The sequence below is a fragment of the Pinus tabuliformis genome, chromosome X (genome assembly GCF_031772625.1).
Source record: "Pinus tabuliformis cultivar Carrire ecotype Pingquan chromosome X, CPIR1, whole genome shotgun sequence".
NCBI classification, from domain to species: domain Eukaryota; kingdom Viridiplantae; phylum Streptophyta; class Pinopsida; order Pinales; family Pinaceae; genus Pinus; species Pinus tabuliformis.
The window spans coordinates 1,482,774,128-1,482,792,611 of record NC_142308.1 but is presented as its reverse complement, the minus strand read 5'-3'; the positions used below and the strand labels follow the sequence as shown (position 1 = coordinate 1,482,792,611).

At 35.2% G+C, this 18,484-nt stretch overlaps 1 long non-coding RNA gene across 1 annotated transcript; it reads right to left on the bottom strand.

Moving 5' to 3' along the window:
- Nucleotides 1–1,770: 1,770 nt before the first annotated feature.
- On the bottom strand, nt 1,771–10,718 carry LOC149145617 (uncharacterized). Its single transcript, XR_016264803.1, has 4 exons — nt 10,274–10,718; nt 10,062–10,142; nt 2,261–2,396; nt 1,771–2,094 (listed from the first exon to the last, which is right to left on the bottom strand). It is a non-coding gene; the product is annotated as an uncharacterized LOC149145617 (long non-coding RNA).
- Nucleotides 10,719–18,484: the final 7,766 nt, after the last annotated feature.

The following is an 18,484-nucleotide window of genomic DNA, read 5'->3' as shown; positions in this document are numbered from 1 at the left end:
TATATTATTAATTTATATTTTTTCCAAGACATAAAATTCTTCATTTAAACATATACAAATTAATTAAATTAAAAACTAATACAAATACAAATACACACAAATTTCTAATATTACAATGTTCAATTTACCTAAAACAAATCACCGAGATACATTACAAATTAAGTAAATTAAAAAATAATAATAATAAAAATAAACATTTTTATAAAATATTTTATTCATTATTTTTTAAAGACATAAAATTCATCATTTTAACATATACAAATTAAATAAATTAAAAAATAACATAAAATTTGACTACTCCCATACATCACAATATCACATTACAATAATACAAATAAACATATTTTTAAAAGACATAAAATTCATCATTTTAACATGTACAAATTAATCAAATTAAAAAATAAAAATTTGTAATATTATAATGTAAAAAAAAAAAAAAAAAACAATATATATATATATATATATATATATATATATATATATATATCCATTAAATAAGATATCATTTTTAAATTTCACTTTTATAATAAAATTATGATTAACAAAATTAATTGAAAAGTTGTGAGGAGCAACATTTTTAAAATATGTAGAAACTACTACAAAAATAGAAAATCATATTTCAAAATAAAAAGCATTTCTCATACTTTTGAAAGTTGTTAAGAGTAACAATTTTAAAATGTGTATGTGGTGATATATTATGACCTTTGAAAATTGATATATTTATTTTTAAGGATTTAATTGTTGTTATTGTTGCAATAAATATGATATTATATGAAGAGATGTAAATGTATAATTTTAAAATGTAAAATTAAAAACCACATGCATATCTATTTTTATTATAATAGAAATAAAAATTTAGCCAAAATACATATTCATAACCAATGCATATTAACCATGTCATAATGTATAAATGTTTTTAAAACCAATATTTTTACTTTTAACCATTAAATTTTCACAACTTTAAATTAATTTAAAATACATCATATAGAACACAATGTCATATGTATAATCATATATACACAAACAACACTTAACACATTACAATACAACAACACATTACACAACACAACACATTACAACAACACAACACATTACAACTCAACATTAATAACTATAAAAGAAATTAGTGTCATATCTTTAAAAATTTGGTGTCTTTATTTGTATAAATTTTAAATATTAATTTTTATTAAATAACAGAATTTTAAAAATTATTTTAAATGTGAAAGTTAATATTGAATCAAAATTGTTAGATATAATTTAAGAGTTTATTTTTTAAATATTAATTTTTATTAAATAACAAAATTTTAAAAATTATTTTAAATGTGAGTTAATATTGAATCAAAATTTTTAGATATAATTTATGAGTTCATTTTTTCAAAATTAGTGATTTTTATACAAGGGTATCATATGAAAGAATTGTAAATGTGAATAATATAATTTTATGAGTTCATTTTGCTAAATTATTTGTGCTTGTTATATAGTATCATGTGAAAAGAAAATGTGAATGTAAAAAAATTGTGAATAATGTAATTTTATAATTTTATTTTTACTGAATCATTTATGCTCATTTGTAGTTGTAAAATTTGTAAATGTGAAAAAATTGTGAATAATGTAAGTTTATGAGCTTATTTTCACTAATCATGGGTGGCCATTTGTAAGTGTTATATAAGAATATCATGTGAAAACAATTGTTTGCCTGGAAAAAAATGTGAATATGATCAATCAAATTTTGAAATGTGAAGTTATCATTAAAAGTCATCTGAATAAATATAATTAAAATTTTACAAATAAACACTACCTTTGGAAAAAATGAAAATACACCAAAACATAAAAATAAAAATAAAAACAAACAAACAAAAATGACACTCCTCCAAGATAGCTTTGGCCATGCTATCTTTGAAGGTTGTGAGAAGGGTCAACCCCTTCTCAAAAGAAAAATCTGATTATGTATTAACAGTATAGTTTGTGAGTGAGTACATCAAAAAATACACTAGAATTTACAATTACAAAATGTAATACCATCTTCAATAACACTTGATATGTGATTCTCCTACAAAGAGTTTGAGCCTCTATGCAATTTTACCTTCTTGATCTCTGTTTGGTACCACAAGGAAATTATAGTTTTAATAATATTTCTATTTTAAAATAGTAAATAAATAACAAAAACAATTATTATTTGTTTAAAATGACATTCAAAATATCATGCAATACAAAATAATTTTTCAGTCCCACACAAAATTGTAAGAAGAATTTAATTTACCTTTTCACATATGACTTTCTGTCACAGCACTCTGCATCAAAGCTCTGCTTTGAGTCTAAACACTTCCTATTTCTTCTCATCTACATTCTTGATACCTGTTTCAAGAGGCCCCTCTCCCCTTTCCGTCAATTTACACCTGTTTCGTAAGATAGAAAATAAATAAATTTTCAATCACAAATTTACTATTAAATATTAAAAACAAAACACAATAATTAACTTTCACCATTACAAAAACAATATCAGCAACTGAATCAAGGTAAGCAACTGATTCAAGGTAAGCGCAACTGAATCAAGGTAAGCATCAAGGTAAGCAACTGTTAAAGATTAACTGAACTGATTCCACGCAACTGAATCCACGCGAACAGCAACTAGACATCTATATCGAACGCTACTTGCAGAGAACGACTGAAGGATTTCCTTCTGGTTTCCCTATTGGACTGGAAACCTTATTGGAGAGATAAAGACATACCATAAGAAATATGCCTTAAGCCTGCCTAGATTGGGTGTTCAGCCTGGGTGGGGAAAGAGCCGAGACACGCTGAGCGCTACGGAACTATCTCTTGATTTTCACATGCATGGGTGTCTTACATCTTGATTTAATTTTTGATTGCGAGCGGGTCGCTGCTTGCTGGATTTTTTATTTCATAATGAATTGGTTATAAAAACATAAACTATCAAAAAGGTGTGCCAGACTCTCCGATGGGAGGTCATTGCGCTCACAGAAGTCACTCAGGGAAGTAACTCTTCGAATCATTAGGTAAGTAATTTAGTAACTTGATGGGACAGTGATCGAAGCCCAAATCGCAAGACATACTGAATTCAGTCCTTTTTGAATTAATAGCGATGTACACCCATTATAAATTACAAAACCCATTGTACCATTCAGTATGTTTTACATATGGTACAACAATTGACCTGTTTTTATTTTATCAGGGTCAAATACTGATACTGGCCATGACAGAATATTCCCCTTACAGGATGACAAAAATTTTCGACCTGTAACATACAGTGCCGAGTAAAAGCCCCTTTGTCTATCCAGTAGTGTGACAACTCAGTTTGGAGAGCATTAGACTGAAGATGTGAAGGTTGCATGTTCAATTCACACTCACCACATTGCACTTTTGTAATTCATTATTCAAAAAGTTTGTCCAACTGAATAGATAAAGGAAATACAAGGAATTAATATTATAAAAGAAAAGCTCATTCTACATGGCAAACTGTAACGCTCAAGATCTGTCAAATACTTCTAACAGAAGGTGAAACTAAATGATTTCATTACTAACTTAAACTTGTCTACAAGTCATTCTCTATGTGTATTTCTATTTATCCCAACATCATTCTGGCCAAGAACACAAGAAACCTGAAGCCTGACAAATTGCTTCTAATCAAATTGTGATCAAGGAACTTGAAGCCTGCCAATTTTCTGTCATCTGCCTCTGTGTTTCACTCTTTATTTCCTGAATTTTACTCCTTACTGGACTGGCAACTCCCAAGAATATGACTCAGTCGAGAGAACTTTAATATGCAATTTATATAGCAAGTTTGTCAAGGGTTTCGGACGCATCATGGCACACCTCACTGATCTTACCAATAAGGATCAATCATGGCACGCCTCACTGATCTTACCAATAAGGATCAGTTAATGGATGGAGGCTGCAAAGGGACTACCTTCTTATGTATGCAAACAGTAACACTCAAGCAGGCAAGCAGGCATCTGTCAAAAACTTGTAACAGAAAGTTAAACTTAATGACTTCATTAGTAACTTAAGTTTGTCTAAAATTGATTCTCTCGGTACCTTTTCATTTATCCCAACATCATTGTGGCAGAAGACACGTGATACTTAAAATGAAAAATACTTTCCGCTCCCTATATCAAATTGTGATCAAGGAATGGGAAGCCTGACGATTTTCTCAATCATCCAGGGCTTGCTCTATTTCACTCTTTCTTTTTGAATGTGACTGGCCAACTCCCAAGAATGTGACTTAGTTGAGACACATTTTCATTTATCCCAACGTTATGCTTCCTATCAAATTGTGATCAAGGAATCTGAAGCCTGGCAATTTTCTCAATCATTAAGAGCTTGCTCTTTTTCACTCTCTATTTCTTTAATTTTTACTCCTTGTTCCTTTACTGGCCAACTCCCAAGAATGTGACTGAGTTGAGAGAACTTAATAGAATATGCATTTTATATAGAAAGTTTGTCAAGAGTTTTGGAAGCATCATAGCAAACCTCACTGATTTTACCAACTAGGATCAATTTAAATCAGTGGACACTGCAAAGCAGGCATCTTTCAAATACTTGTATCAGAATGAAACTGAGTGACTTCATGACTAACTTAAGTTAGTCTACAACTGATTATCTCAGTATATTTCAATTTATCCCAACATTATTGTGGCAGAAACACACATGATACTTAAAATGAAAAATAGTTAGTTATGCTTCCTTCCTATCAAATTGTGATCAAGGAATCTGAAGCCTGACGATTTTCTCAATCATCCAGGGCTTGTTCTGTTTCACTCTTTCTTTTTGAATTTTTACTCCTTATTCCTTGACTGCCCAACTCCCAAGAATGTGACTTAGTTGAGAGAAATTAATAGAATATGCAAATTATATAGGAAGTTTATCAAGGGTTTGGAAGCATCATGGCACACCTCACTGATCTTATCAATAAGGATGGATTTAAATGGATGCAGGCTGCAAAGGGGCTACCTTCTTATCTATGCAAACTATAACACTCAAGCAGAAATCTGTCAAACACTTGCAACAGCAAATGAAACCGAATGACTTCATTAGTAATTTAAGTTTGTCTACAATTGATTTTCTCAGTATATTTCCATTTAACCCACAGGCATTATTGTGGCAAAGGAGACAGAATACTTAAAATGAAAAACCATTAGTTTTGCTTCCTATCAACTTGTGATCAGTAAATCTGAGGCTTAACAATTTTCTCAATCATCTAGAGAGCTAGCTTTGTTTCAGCTTTATTTCTTGAATTTCACTTCTTAATCCTGGATTAGCCAACTCCCAGGAATGTGACTCGCATAGCCAATTTACATAGCCTGTCAAGGGTTTTGGAAGCATCATAGCACACATCACCAATCTTACCAATAAGGATCGATTCAAATGGATGGAGGCTGCAAAAGGGCTCCCTTATTACCTATGCAAACTGTAACACTCAAGCAGGCATCTGTCAAATACTTGTACATAAGGTGAAACTAAATAACTTCATTAGTTCCATTTATCCCAACATTATTGTGGCAAATAACACACCATATTTAGAATGAAAAACCGTTTAGTTTTGCTTCCTATCAAATTGTGATGATCAAGGAACCTGAAGCCTGACAATTTTCTCAATCATCTAGGGCTTGCTCCGCTTCATTCTTTATTATTTGAATTTCACTCCTACTTCCTTGATTGGCCAACTCCCAAACATGTGACTCAATTGAGAGAACTTAATAGAATATGCAATTTACATAGGAATTTTTTCTAGGGTTTTGGAAGACATGGCACATCTCAATTATCTTACTAATAAGGATCGAGTTAACTGGTTGGAGGCTACAGAGGGGCTACCTTCTTATCTATGAAAACTCTAACACTCAAGCATCTGTCAAATACTTATAACAGAAGATGAACTTGAATGACTTTATTAGTAACTAAAGTTTTTCTACAATTGATTCCCTCACTATTTTTCCGTATAAAGGACAATATATTTAGAATGAAAAACGGCTAGTTTTGCTTCCTATCAAATTGTGATCAAGGAGCCTAAAGCCTGATAATTTTCTCAATCATCCAAGGTGGGCTCTGTTTCAGTCTTTTTTTCTTGAATTTCACTCCTTATTTCTTGACTGACCAGCTCCCAAGAATGTGGATAATTTATATAGGAAGTTTTGTTTTTGGAAGCATCATGGCACAGCTCACAGATCTTACCAATAAGGATTAATAGAAGGTAGGGGGGCTACCTTCTGACAAATGAAAAAGACCCAGCCATATTCTCATAGACTTTTGAAGTGAAATATGATGCTTTAGGAACTGGCATGAACACAGTGGACAATGGATGGAGGTTGCAGGGGGCTACCTTCTGACAAATGAAAAAGGCCCAGCCATATTTCTCATATACTTTTGAAGTGAAATATGATGCTTTAGGAACTGGCATGAACACAGTGGTCATGCAATTCAGTAGCCTATTGTGATTGACAAGGAGAAGTTATTATGCTCTATGATTAGGAAATGTTGACGCTTATGTTACAGAAAAATTCAAGCCATATTTATTCGGACAGCACCTCAAAATCCAAATGGAGCATGAAGCTTTGAAGTATTTATTTTCCCAGTGGAATTTTAGTGAAGTAGGAAAGTAAACTACAAGTTTTTTACTTTGAAATTCAATACAAGAAGGGCATAAATAATGTTTCAGTCGATTTCTTATCTATGTTATCTGAGCTGCGTACCATATCTTTGGTAGAAATAGAAATAGGATGGAAAACACATTGTCAACTGAATATGCAAAAGATGAGGGGTTTTTTTGATATGCTACCAAACTCAAAAAGGATCCAAAGACTAGGGCAATGGGTATACATTTTCAGGCAATCTGATTTTTTAATAAGAATTGCACATATATCTATGGTAGAAATGGGATGGAAAAAACATTATCAACTGAATATGCAAAAGATGAGAGGTCTGTTGATATGCTACAAAAACTCAAAAAGGCAATCTGATTTTTTAATAAGATTTGCACATATATCTATGGTAGAAATGGGATGAAAAAATCGTTATCAACTGAACATGCAAAAGATGAGAGGTCTGTTGATATGCTAAAAAACTCAAAAAGGATCCAAAGACTAAGGCAATGGGTATACATTTTCAGGCAATCTGATTTTTTAATAAGAATTGCACATATATCTATGGTAGAAATGGGATGGAGAAAACATTATCAACTGAATATGCAAAAGATGAGAGGTCTGTTGATATGCTTCAAAAACTCAAAAAGGCAATCTGATTTTTTAATAAGAATTGCACATATATCTATGGTAGAAATGGGATGGAAAAAACATTATCAACTGAATATGCAAAAGATGAGAGGTCTGTTGATATGCTACAAAAACTCAAAAAAGACCTAAGAGACTAGGGTATACATTTTCAGGCCATCTGATTTTTATTAAGAATTGCACATATATAATACCTAATTCTATATTTTAAGAAAACAGCCATAGAAGAATGCCATTCTCCACCTGTTGTTGGTCAATTATTGTAAGCTGTGAATTGGTCTGTTCTTGGTTAAGAGTGATGTATCAGCCCACCATTCCCAATTATTGGGTGCACAGTAGGTGATCATCTCAATAAAAAGCTTTTCACCATTGGCATCCAACTAACAAGAATGCCCAAGTTCATCTGAATGTTTACTAGCCTGATGTTCTTGCACCCCATCCAGAATACCCCTCTTGCTCATAGCTTCATGGGCATATTCTTTTCATTGACATCATTATGAATCAACAATTACAATCATTGCTTCTAATGGGTGAATTCTAGAGGGATATTCCATTCTTACTCTCCAATACTAGCAGTCATTGGCATAAATAAACACACTAGAAACACAAGGAGGGTGTTGGGTTCTCTCCATTTAAGATCAATATGCAAGGGAATGCAATGCTTAAAGACTAGTGTAGTACTCTTTTAAATTGAAAAATATAAAAGGCATTTTTATGGGCCTGGGCTACAGAAATGTTTGCAGTAGACTGAATAGGAAGGAAGATGTCCGAACTACACTCCTTTTTAACCTTTTCCAAACCATTAATGTAGGTATTGATTTTTGACAAAGACAGGTGAATCTGTTTAAAGTTAATATTATGTAGAATAAAAAGGAAGCTACTCATTAGAAAAAATCACATACCTAAGATTTTCCTGGCCTTAGACTAAACAAAGGTGCTAACCACTGCCAAGTACCTAGGTCACCCCTAGCACACCTATTGTTGGTTCATCCCAAGAAACTTGCTTACACTTAGATAGTACTAGGTACATAAATAAACACACTAAAACATAAGCAAGGAGTTGGGCTCTGTCCCTCTAAGATCGATATGCAAGGGAATGCAATGCTTATAGACAAGTGTAGTAATCTCTTAAAATTGAAAAATATAAAAGGCATTTTTATGGGCATGAGCTACAAAAATGTTTGCGGTAGACTGAATAGGAAGGAAAATGTAGGAACTACACTCCTTTTCAACCTTTTCCAAACCATTAATGTAGATATTGATTTTGGAAAGAGATAGGTCAAAGATAAGTATTTGAACCCTCTTTCCTTAACTATGCTAGGTCACCCCTAGCACACCTATTGTGAGTTGATACCAGGCAACTTGCTTACACTTAGATAGGGAAGAACAAATCCATGAAACCATAATTTTCTAAATAGGACTTAATTCAAAGTGTGAGCTTGCATAATGAGATGTTGCCGAATCTAAATGTCTTCATACAAGTCTTGCTTTAAGTGTGCTTTTGCCTACCTGATGTGTTTCCATCTAATGCAGGTGCCTGGGAGGTCTCATTCCATCCATCTTAGATGGCATACCAGCACTGTTTCTCTAGGACTAGTAAGTCTATCGATGCTCCCTAAAAGTACTTTGCTCAAGCTGGTTGAGAAAACCAATAAATGGAGATTGATGAATATGATTGGTTAATAATCTCATCCCAAATGTGTGCTATACTTTATAAGCTCAGCATGGCCTCAATTGTGGTTCACTCAGCTAAATAGGGACAATGACCAAATTCAGTTTGCAAAATGCAGAAGCTAAGAGAATTATAATAGAATTGGAATAAAATTTAACTTACTTATTGAACTCCTACAAATAGTGTCTAAAAAAATTTTGGTAACTCAAACAGTCTAAAAAGAAAATTCTGGAAACCCAAAATTTTCTTTGGGCTTAGGATGGTTTTATGTTCACACCAATTAACTGCTACAGGTCACTGAATGTTTAATAATCTCACCCGGAAATAAGTATTAGTTTATAAGCTCAGCCCATTAGTTTATAAGCTCAACATGGCTTGGACTGGGTCACTAGCCTAAATAAAATACTGCCAATGACCAAAATCTGGAGAAAAAGAATTATAATAAAATTTAAATAAAAATTTACTCACATATTGAACATCTACAAAACAGTTTCTAAAAGAAAATTTCTAGAAACCCCAAATTCTTCTTCAGATTTAAGCATTAAATGGTTTTATGTTGCCAGTGATCAACATCAATAACCCTATTGAAGATAACCAGTACCTAAAAATAAAACCCAAAGACACTGAATAACCACTAAAAACATCAAAGATTATGAAATTTTCCCAACATTTGGCCTGCATAGTACAAGTGTATCTAAACCCTAAATAAAGAAAGGCCAATGACTGAAATATGTTTGCAAAAAGCAGGGAGAAAAAGAATTATAATAAAATTCAAATAAAATTTTACTCACAAACAGTTTCTAGTTCTTTTTAATTCTTTTTTATAGATAGACCAAATTCCTTCATAAGATATAAGCATTAGAAGTTTAGAAGGTTTTATGCTAGCACTAATCAGCATCAATAACCCTTTTGAAAATGACCAGTACCAAAAAATAAAACGCAAAGACATTGAATAACCAAGAAAAACACCAAAGATCATGAAATTTTTCCCCACCTTTCTGTATCATACAGGTATATTTAAACCCTGATCTTATTAAACACACCTACCTTATACCCAATAAAAAATAATTAGATATAAGAGAAACTACAAATTAATGCTAATAAAAATTAATTAGATAAGAGAGAAACCAAAAATTAATACTCACCAGCAACCAAAAAAATGCAGAGCATATGTGGTGTAATTCTTCCTTCCTGATTGTATCATTCTTCCTTCCTCTGCACTTGATCTGCAATTGAAGAGTAATCAGCACAAGTTAACCCAAAAAATCAAGATAAAATATTCTACAAAATAATAATATATCCATAAGACAGTAAAATTACCATCAAAATATTAAATAACAAATAAAATAATATATACCTTCTCCATCTTCACCATTAAATCAGCGATCCCATCTTCACCATTAAATTAATTGCAGCATCACTCTCCCTCTTAACCCTCTTGACCCCGACCTCGTCACTCTCCCTCTTAACCCTCTTGACCCCGACCTCGTCAAGCCAGAACCAAACAAACACCAGACAAACCAAATCTAAACCAACACACCATTTCAAAACAGAAACAAATTAAATAAAAAAACCAAAAAAAATGCACAGGCGGAATTCAAGGTATAAACAAGTAAGCATGGCCATGCTCCAAAAAGAAAACACGGTATTAAAATACACAGAGTTCTATAGCACAAAGTTCTACTCCAATTTCTAATTTCTTCTGCTCTTCTCCAACAAACCCGAAATCTGTTCTCCTCTACTCCATGGAAGGCCGATACTCTCCACTCTTCCCCTTGCCCACCATCTCCCAGCCATGGAAGGCCAATTTACTTTCTACTCTTCCGCTTGCCCACCATCTCCCAGCTCATGAAAGGGATACTCTTGCTCTTCCTCTGTTTGTCGGCACAAGCTTGCAAGTGCGGTTGCCCTGTTCATTTTTCGTTTGCTGTGTAAATGTGAGATAATGATTTATCGGAGCTTAGGGATTTCAAATGCATTCGAATTTTACCTCTTTCCACAATCCGCCACGCACAGAGCCCAAGCCGTAGAGATTATTTAAATTTTGAAATACATCCCTGATCCGCACTAGGAGCCCAATGTAACCGTGATCGTGGATTTGGAAGACGTTCTTTTTGGATTTTGACAAGTGAAGTGAAAGGTTTGCTATTTATATGGTTTCAAGTTGGGCATTATACATAAAAAAATTAATGATAAAAAAGTGACCCTTTGTAATAAGGGGTGTTTTATAACATAATCTTATATCATAACAATCTAACAAAAATCAATCTTATCATGGGACTCCTTTTATGCATGATGCAATGCTCTTAATCCAATGAGTGAACATTGATCAGACTTCTCTCCTCGATGTCTTGAATTTTAGTTGAGCTTCTTTCGTGTAGGGCAACAACCATTGATCACTTTCCTTCTTATTTTGTCATGTCATTCATTTCTTCGTGGAAAGTAGCCTTCTTGATACATATTTGTAACCTTCATCATGTAGCTACTTCTTTCCCTTCATGCTTCTTTCAGGAATTTTCATCCACCACATGAATGCCAGTGGTACTTGTATTTACAATTCTTGTTCCAGTAGCCCTGCATGCACTCATCCACATATTATTCAAGAAATCAAATCATAACATTAATTTAAATCATACCTTACTAGGTGGCTCTTCATCATGACATCTTCCTGTAGGTATCAACATCCTTCATTCATGTTAACACATCTCCCAAAGATGTCCTTTATCAAGGGTCTTCATCTTTTCCATCACAGTCTTCATATCTTTCCGGGAGATTTCCTAGTCAAGTCTTCTTGGTCTTTGGATGTTGATTGCCTTCATTGCGGTAGCATATCTCACTATCTCTTCCTTCCTTACATGTTTCCTTCCGAGGTGCTTACAATCCGAGTTTCTTAATTGTAGTCAACCACCTCATACTTCATATGAGGACATATTATGTTGATTTAATCTAGTGTGACTTGTGCCTTCCTGCATCTTTTTAGAGGAGGAGATCCTTTGTCTCTTGATCATGCTTCTCAAGATAGAAGTAATGATCCATTTTACCTGAAACCATATGACATGTCATTATAATATTAAACACAAGCAAACATACCTTATTTTACCTTCAGGTCATCGAAGCTTCTTCCAGCAGCTTCCTTGATTGAAGAGATCTCCAATCCCTTGATCTACTTCATGTCATCACATCATTATCTCATGGATTCCATAAGTTGGAGTTCTTGTTGAAAGACTTGCTTCCTCTCTAGATTAGTGAACCTTACGATGAGGATTCCATTAGATAATTTTGAGAATCTTGTTTATCCCCAACTGGCAGATGTTTCCTTTTTGACTTGATGTATGATCAACCTTAGATGACTCCTTTCTTTCCTTCAATGTCCACTCAGGTTCCCAAGAGCTGTATATCCTACATGTTGTCTGCCATGGATTTTTGTCCTTCAGGATCCTTATGGAGATGTTACGAGCTCTTGTTTCTCATGCTTCCACAATGCCATGATGCATCTTATTATTGTCATATCTTATAACACAATATTTAGGAGCTTATGATAGGACTCTTTTGCGAGGAATATTATCTTACTCATAGGAGAGATTTGTTACTCCCTCTTTCTTTGGCCCTTTTCTTTAGCTGCCTCCATCTTTCAATGATATGAGCTTCCAAAATCTTTCTATATCATTGAATCTTAACTATAGTTATTTTTGTCTTTGCTTGAGGACCAACCTTGCCTTTCCTTTCTGCACATGGTTGAATTATTTTATCCTTTAATACTATAGACTACAACTTGTCTTTCTCTATCTAGCATAGAGACCACAAATTGTTGGGTGAGGTAACCTTCTTTGTTCATTGATATTTTTTACCTTGCTTCAAAGCCATGAACAACGAAAAAATACACAGTGAAGTCGGAGAACAGTCCGAGAAAAGAATAAAGAAGACAGAAAGACCAGAATCCTGAGAGGAGGATGGAATACATAGAGAAAGAAGACAGTGAAGCAAGAGTAGAAAGAGGATAGAGGGCCGAGCTGACGAGAGGCAGCGTCGAGCACCAGAGGCTTGAGAGACCAGAGCCATACCATAGAGGATCTGTCTGAGCTGAGCACGACATTGGGCTCTCCACTGTAGACCAGAAGGTCACAGAGCTGGTAGGAAGAAGAAGTTTGTGTACTCAAGTGGCTTGGGAAATCCAAGAACCACCCTGCCAAGCAAACTTTCTTCAGGAGAACTCACATTGAGTCAAAGCGCACTGACTGAGGCCCATGGAGACTGCGCAGGAGGTCAAAGTAGCCCCTAGGAGCCCCGGATTGGGAAAAGGAGGTGGATTTTGATGCGTGATTAGCGCTCGTTGGGGGAACAAGGGCAAAATGGAGGAGCCTCGAGCACTCAGTCGCGTCAGGAGCCGGAGAACCGCAAGTGAAAAAACGAAAATCATTAAAAGTACAAAGGCGGGACCCTCGCTTTGGAAAAATCGGCGGTATTGATTTGGGCACCCTCAAACGGTAAGTGGTTTTGGACGAGACCAGAGCGAATCCATTCATCGATCGATGCGTGGCAAGTGGGGGTGAGAGAAAACCGTCGTTGATCACGTGCTAACGGTCGAGCAAGTCAACCACATGAAACATGCGTATGGCATCGGATCTGGAGGCCCCAAATTGGAGGGCCGAGATTCCGCCCGATGGAGGAAGTGGAATCAACGAAGGAATACGCCGCAATTTGTAAAGATTTGGAATCCGTTTGACCGCCATGGTGGAGGAAAGACTTCATCCACGACATAACTGAAGAAACGAACCGATGAAGCAGGTTGGTGCCATTTAGAGGAGGACATGTGGCCACTCCCTGAGCACTGATGATGACGCCAAACAGGGAACTCCAAGCACAGCTACAGAAGGCGAATCGACAGAGGCGGAAGGGGAACCAAACAGGCATGGGTTCGAATGGCTTCAAAGCCATGAACAACAAAAAAATACATAGTCAAGTCGGAGAACAGTCCGAGAGATGAAGAAAGAAGACAGAGAGACTAGAATCCTAAGAGGAGGATGGAATACACAGAGAAAGAAGACAGTGAAGCAAGAGCAGAAAGAGGACAGAGGGCTGAGCTCACTAGAGGCAGCGTCAAGCAGCAAAGGCTTGAGAGATCGAAGCCATCCCATAGAGGATTTGTCCGGGCTGAGCACCACATTGGGCTCTCCACTGTAGACCAGAAGGTCACAAAGCTAGTAGGAAGAAGAAGTCTGTGTACTCAAGTGGCTTGGGAAATCCAAGAACCACCCTGCCAAGAAAACCTGCTTGAGGAGAACTCACATTGAGTCCCTGCATTGTAATTCTCTGTTTAAAGACACAATAAAACAAGGCCACCACAGAAAGCTGGACTGAAGATGTAGCCCTGGAGAATAGGGTGAACTCTTTATTAAAATTCTTGTGTCTTTGTGTTTGCTTACTGTATTTCTCTGTTGTCTTTCCATTTAAATGTCTGTGTGTTGGTAATCTGATCGATCCGTTGCTTAAATAACATAGAACACACACCAGCACATGAATATGTAATACCTTTGTTTAATAAATCTTCAACTGATGTCACTCATAGGGTGATTATCAGATCAGTGACACATTTTGCAAGTTGTTTAAAGTGATTGGACAAGGCATTATAGGATTTTTTGAGTGCTTTGAATGCACCAAATCTTTCTTTATGACTTAAGGCATGATCTTCTTCCATAAAACATTTCCAAGGCCCTTGTGCACATACCTATCATTAAAAACCACCTAGTAGCAGCGATGCATAGGTGTGTCCTACTAGCCAAAAAGTCTTCGAGATCCAAAACAATAGGTGTGAAATAAATCAACAAGAAAGCTTCAAAGCTAGGCATTCGAAGCTATGCATAAATTTTCCATTTTTATGCATAAAATGGGGCCCAAAATTCTCTAAATAGGGTGCCCTTGTACAACAAACATTATAGGAAAAAATGTCCCAACACTCAATAGGTTAAGGACAATCTTGTGTGTAAATTTTGAAACCTAAAAAACCAGGCAAGTGGACACACTAAAACTTGCACCAAGGATAGAAGATAGCATCTCTCGGGTAGTACTCTCCTTAGAAAGGAAACAATGTGCTAGTATAAGTGCATTGGAGAGAGAAATTAGCCTAAAACATCTTCAAGTTGCGGTTTCATTTCACATGTGAGGTTTACAAATTCTAAAAAACCAACATGAAATTCATAGAAAGATTCCTAACCAACAGTGAAGAAGGTCAAGAAGGATCACATTGGTTCTCATATCATATTGAGATCATGAAAGACAGGTGAGGAATGAATGGTGTTGAAGAATGTAACTAATGCCAATCTTCATAATTGTACTTGAGTCGTGATGTAATATATTTGTCAAAAGAAAGAAGAAGGAAATTTATTTGTAAAACAAAATTCATTTATTAACATGGGTTTCATGCTTTATTTATTTATTTTTAGGTCACAGCCTCCATCGTAGGCTTCTAGGGTTTATGTCATGAGTCCTAGTTCTTTTCATCGTGTAATAGACCCTTCTTGGGCTTTATCTATCAAGGGAGAAAATTATTTTGATGTCAAATAAGTCAATTAAGCCTCCTCCACCAAGTCGGCCTCAAAGAAGACAAGTCTCATTATTTGGGAGCCATAAACCACTATATATAGGCAACAACTCAACCTCATTTGGGCCACAAGAAAAGCAAGTTTGATGTGCAGTTGCTAGAGAAGAAAAAGAAGAGTGAAATACCTAAGGAGAAGGAGAAAACCCTAGCAAAGGAGAAGGAGACACTTGCCAAGTAAGAATAAATTGAATTTCTCTCTTTTCTTCCACATGTGTAATTTTTTGGGTTGTTGCAAGAGGGTCAAAATTTCAAAGTTGCAATAGGGCTAAAATTCTAGAAGCTGGAGGGACGAAATTCTAAGTTGAAGTTGGGTAGAAGTTGTTTGACTAAGGTTAACTATTGAATATTTTCTAATCATCTTGAAGGATTGAATTGGTGGAGTGATGAGAGGCTTTTGGTTTGGTCTAAGGTCTTGGATTGTCTCAAGTTTTATGTGTATCTACTCGTGGAAGGGTTTGACTAGGTTTTTCCCTTCATAGGGGTTTTAGCCTTGGTTTAGTGCCTATATCTGGTGTCAGATATATTCATGTTTTTATTTTGATTATTCTTGATGCAAATAAGATAAAAGAAGAACATAAAGAAAGTTAATAATAATATAAGAATATCACAAGTAATTATCAAAACAAGAGAATCTTTCTTCCTTTCTGTTTTTATAACAAATGGAACCACTAAAAAACCCTCCAACCTACAGTAACACACACACACACAGAAATATTAAGCAACAACATTGATTATACCCTTAAACTAGAGCACTATGGTTGTAGTGTGAGATATTCCAAACACAACTGAAATGTTGAGGTTGAAAAGAGAAGACAATATGACCCTTGAACAAGGTGTAAGTGACTAGAAGATAAATAATCAATCACTAAATGAATGAATATGGTGTTGCAAATGACTCATGAGGTGTTCATTTATGCATAACTTACGTGGTGGTTCCCTTCCCCCACAAGGGGGTTATAGGCCCACATAAATGCTTAGGCCAACCTTAGCCAACTAGCGTAATATAAAATAAAGTTGACTAGGTCAGTTATTAAACCTTATCTTGGTAATACAATAATGAAGGCAATTAGTCATAATAACAAGTAATCACAATTGAAGATTATTACAATTTCAACAAATATTACTACCTTAATTTCATCGTCTTCTTTTAATTTGAATTGGGGAACATGGAAAGAAGAGATTACATTATAAGAGTGACATACAACCTTAGTTTCAATGTCTCCCCTTAATTTGAATTAGGGTCCATGAAGAGAAGACGATACATCTTAAGAGTATACCCCTCCATAATGTTGATCAAGGGTTGCAATAAATATGGCATTGCATATCATCCCTTGTTGAACACCATATCTCAACCTTAGTAACCCAACATGATCATTGGTAGTAGATAATGTGCTCCACAAGGACAAAGATGAATGAATACGAAAGTTGGTGGGCATGTCATGGACCATGGAAATGAGGACCTATGGTGGAGGAGATACCTAAGGGGCTTGTAAGAAAATTGGTAGCATATAAATGTGTGGAAATGGCCTACTTGAGCATAGTCCTTGAACAATGTAAGAGTAGTTCGAGGAGATGGATTGCTTAAGAAATTTGCATCATTATCATTTAATCGCTCATATGTGGAAGGAGTGACATAACAAGTTGTTGCTATGGTTCTTTTTTTAGATCACTAGGAGATAAAATATTTGTGGTGAAGACTTCAACAAACTGTGACCCAAAATAGAAAACACAATAGGTTTATAACAACATCACAAGAGAAGATCACACCATAATTGAATATAAGAACTCTTAGCCCCTTGGCGATGCTTCATGGAGTCATGAATGTCTTAGTTTGGGTGGATTATGGAACTTGGTTAGTGTGTTGAAATGACACCCTTATCTAGGAGGTTGTTACTCTAATTGACATCATCACTAGCTCATTGAATTCACACAATGGAGGAGTAGATTGCTTGATTAAGAGAGGTACCTATCTAGGAGGAGGACTATTGGATACTTGGAGGAGGGCACTTGGCCCTTGGAGCTTAGGTCTATGTGTCCTCGAAGATGGTTGGGTTAAGGAACATACTAATAGAGGTTGGTGATGGACTTAAGCACATATGTCACGGGTGAGCATTGGATCTTAGTGGCCACATTGGAACACATGTTGAGGAGCATTATGCCTGGGGGGAATTTGGCACATTGTTAGAGAAGTGCCTTACATGTGGACACTTGGATAACGAAAAACCGTGGAAGAGGGAGTGTTGGGATAACAACTTGTTGGAGAGAACATTAGCTTGGAGGAGGGGCATTTAGCCCAATGAGAATTATGTATGAGGGGATTTTATTGCAGGAGTTGGATAAACCATTGCATGACATTTGTATATTATTTTATTGTAGGGTGCTTCATTTTTGGTTGCCTTGTTGGTTACTCGCATGGACACGCATCCTTATTTTATATTAAACTCTCTCTCATATTGTATATATAAGGGAGAAGAGAGCTCTTATGATGTCATCACCATTCCATCTCCATTATATATTTATCATTGTCTTAAAGAGAAGTCTTCTAGTGAGAAAGACATTAGGTTGTTGTTGCCTTAAAATCTAGCAAGCCTTACAAGGGGAAGAACCAAACTAAGACACAATAATAAGGTGGTTGTCACTGTCACCTTAGCACTCCATTTCCCGTTCTTTAATGGATTTCACCACGTGGGAGGCTTCCCATTATATGTCACCTAAGAGGTATTCTAGGTAAATAGGTTTAAGGTGATGCAAATGAAAGGCTTAATAAAGGGAATTCTTAATTGGATTAGGGTAGAATTTTTTATGTCAAGGAGCATCGTACCATAAAATAAGCCTATAAAAGTGCACCTAAGTTATAGGGTTTCACGATATGACTCAATCGACCCAAATACTAGACCGGACATTACTGAATACTACTTGGATCAATCGACCCAAAAACTAGACCGGACATTACTGAATACTACTTGATAC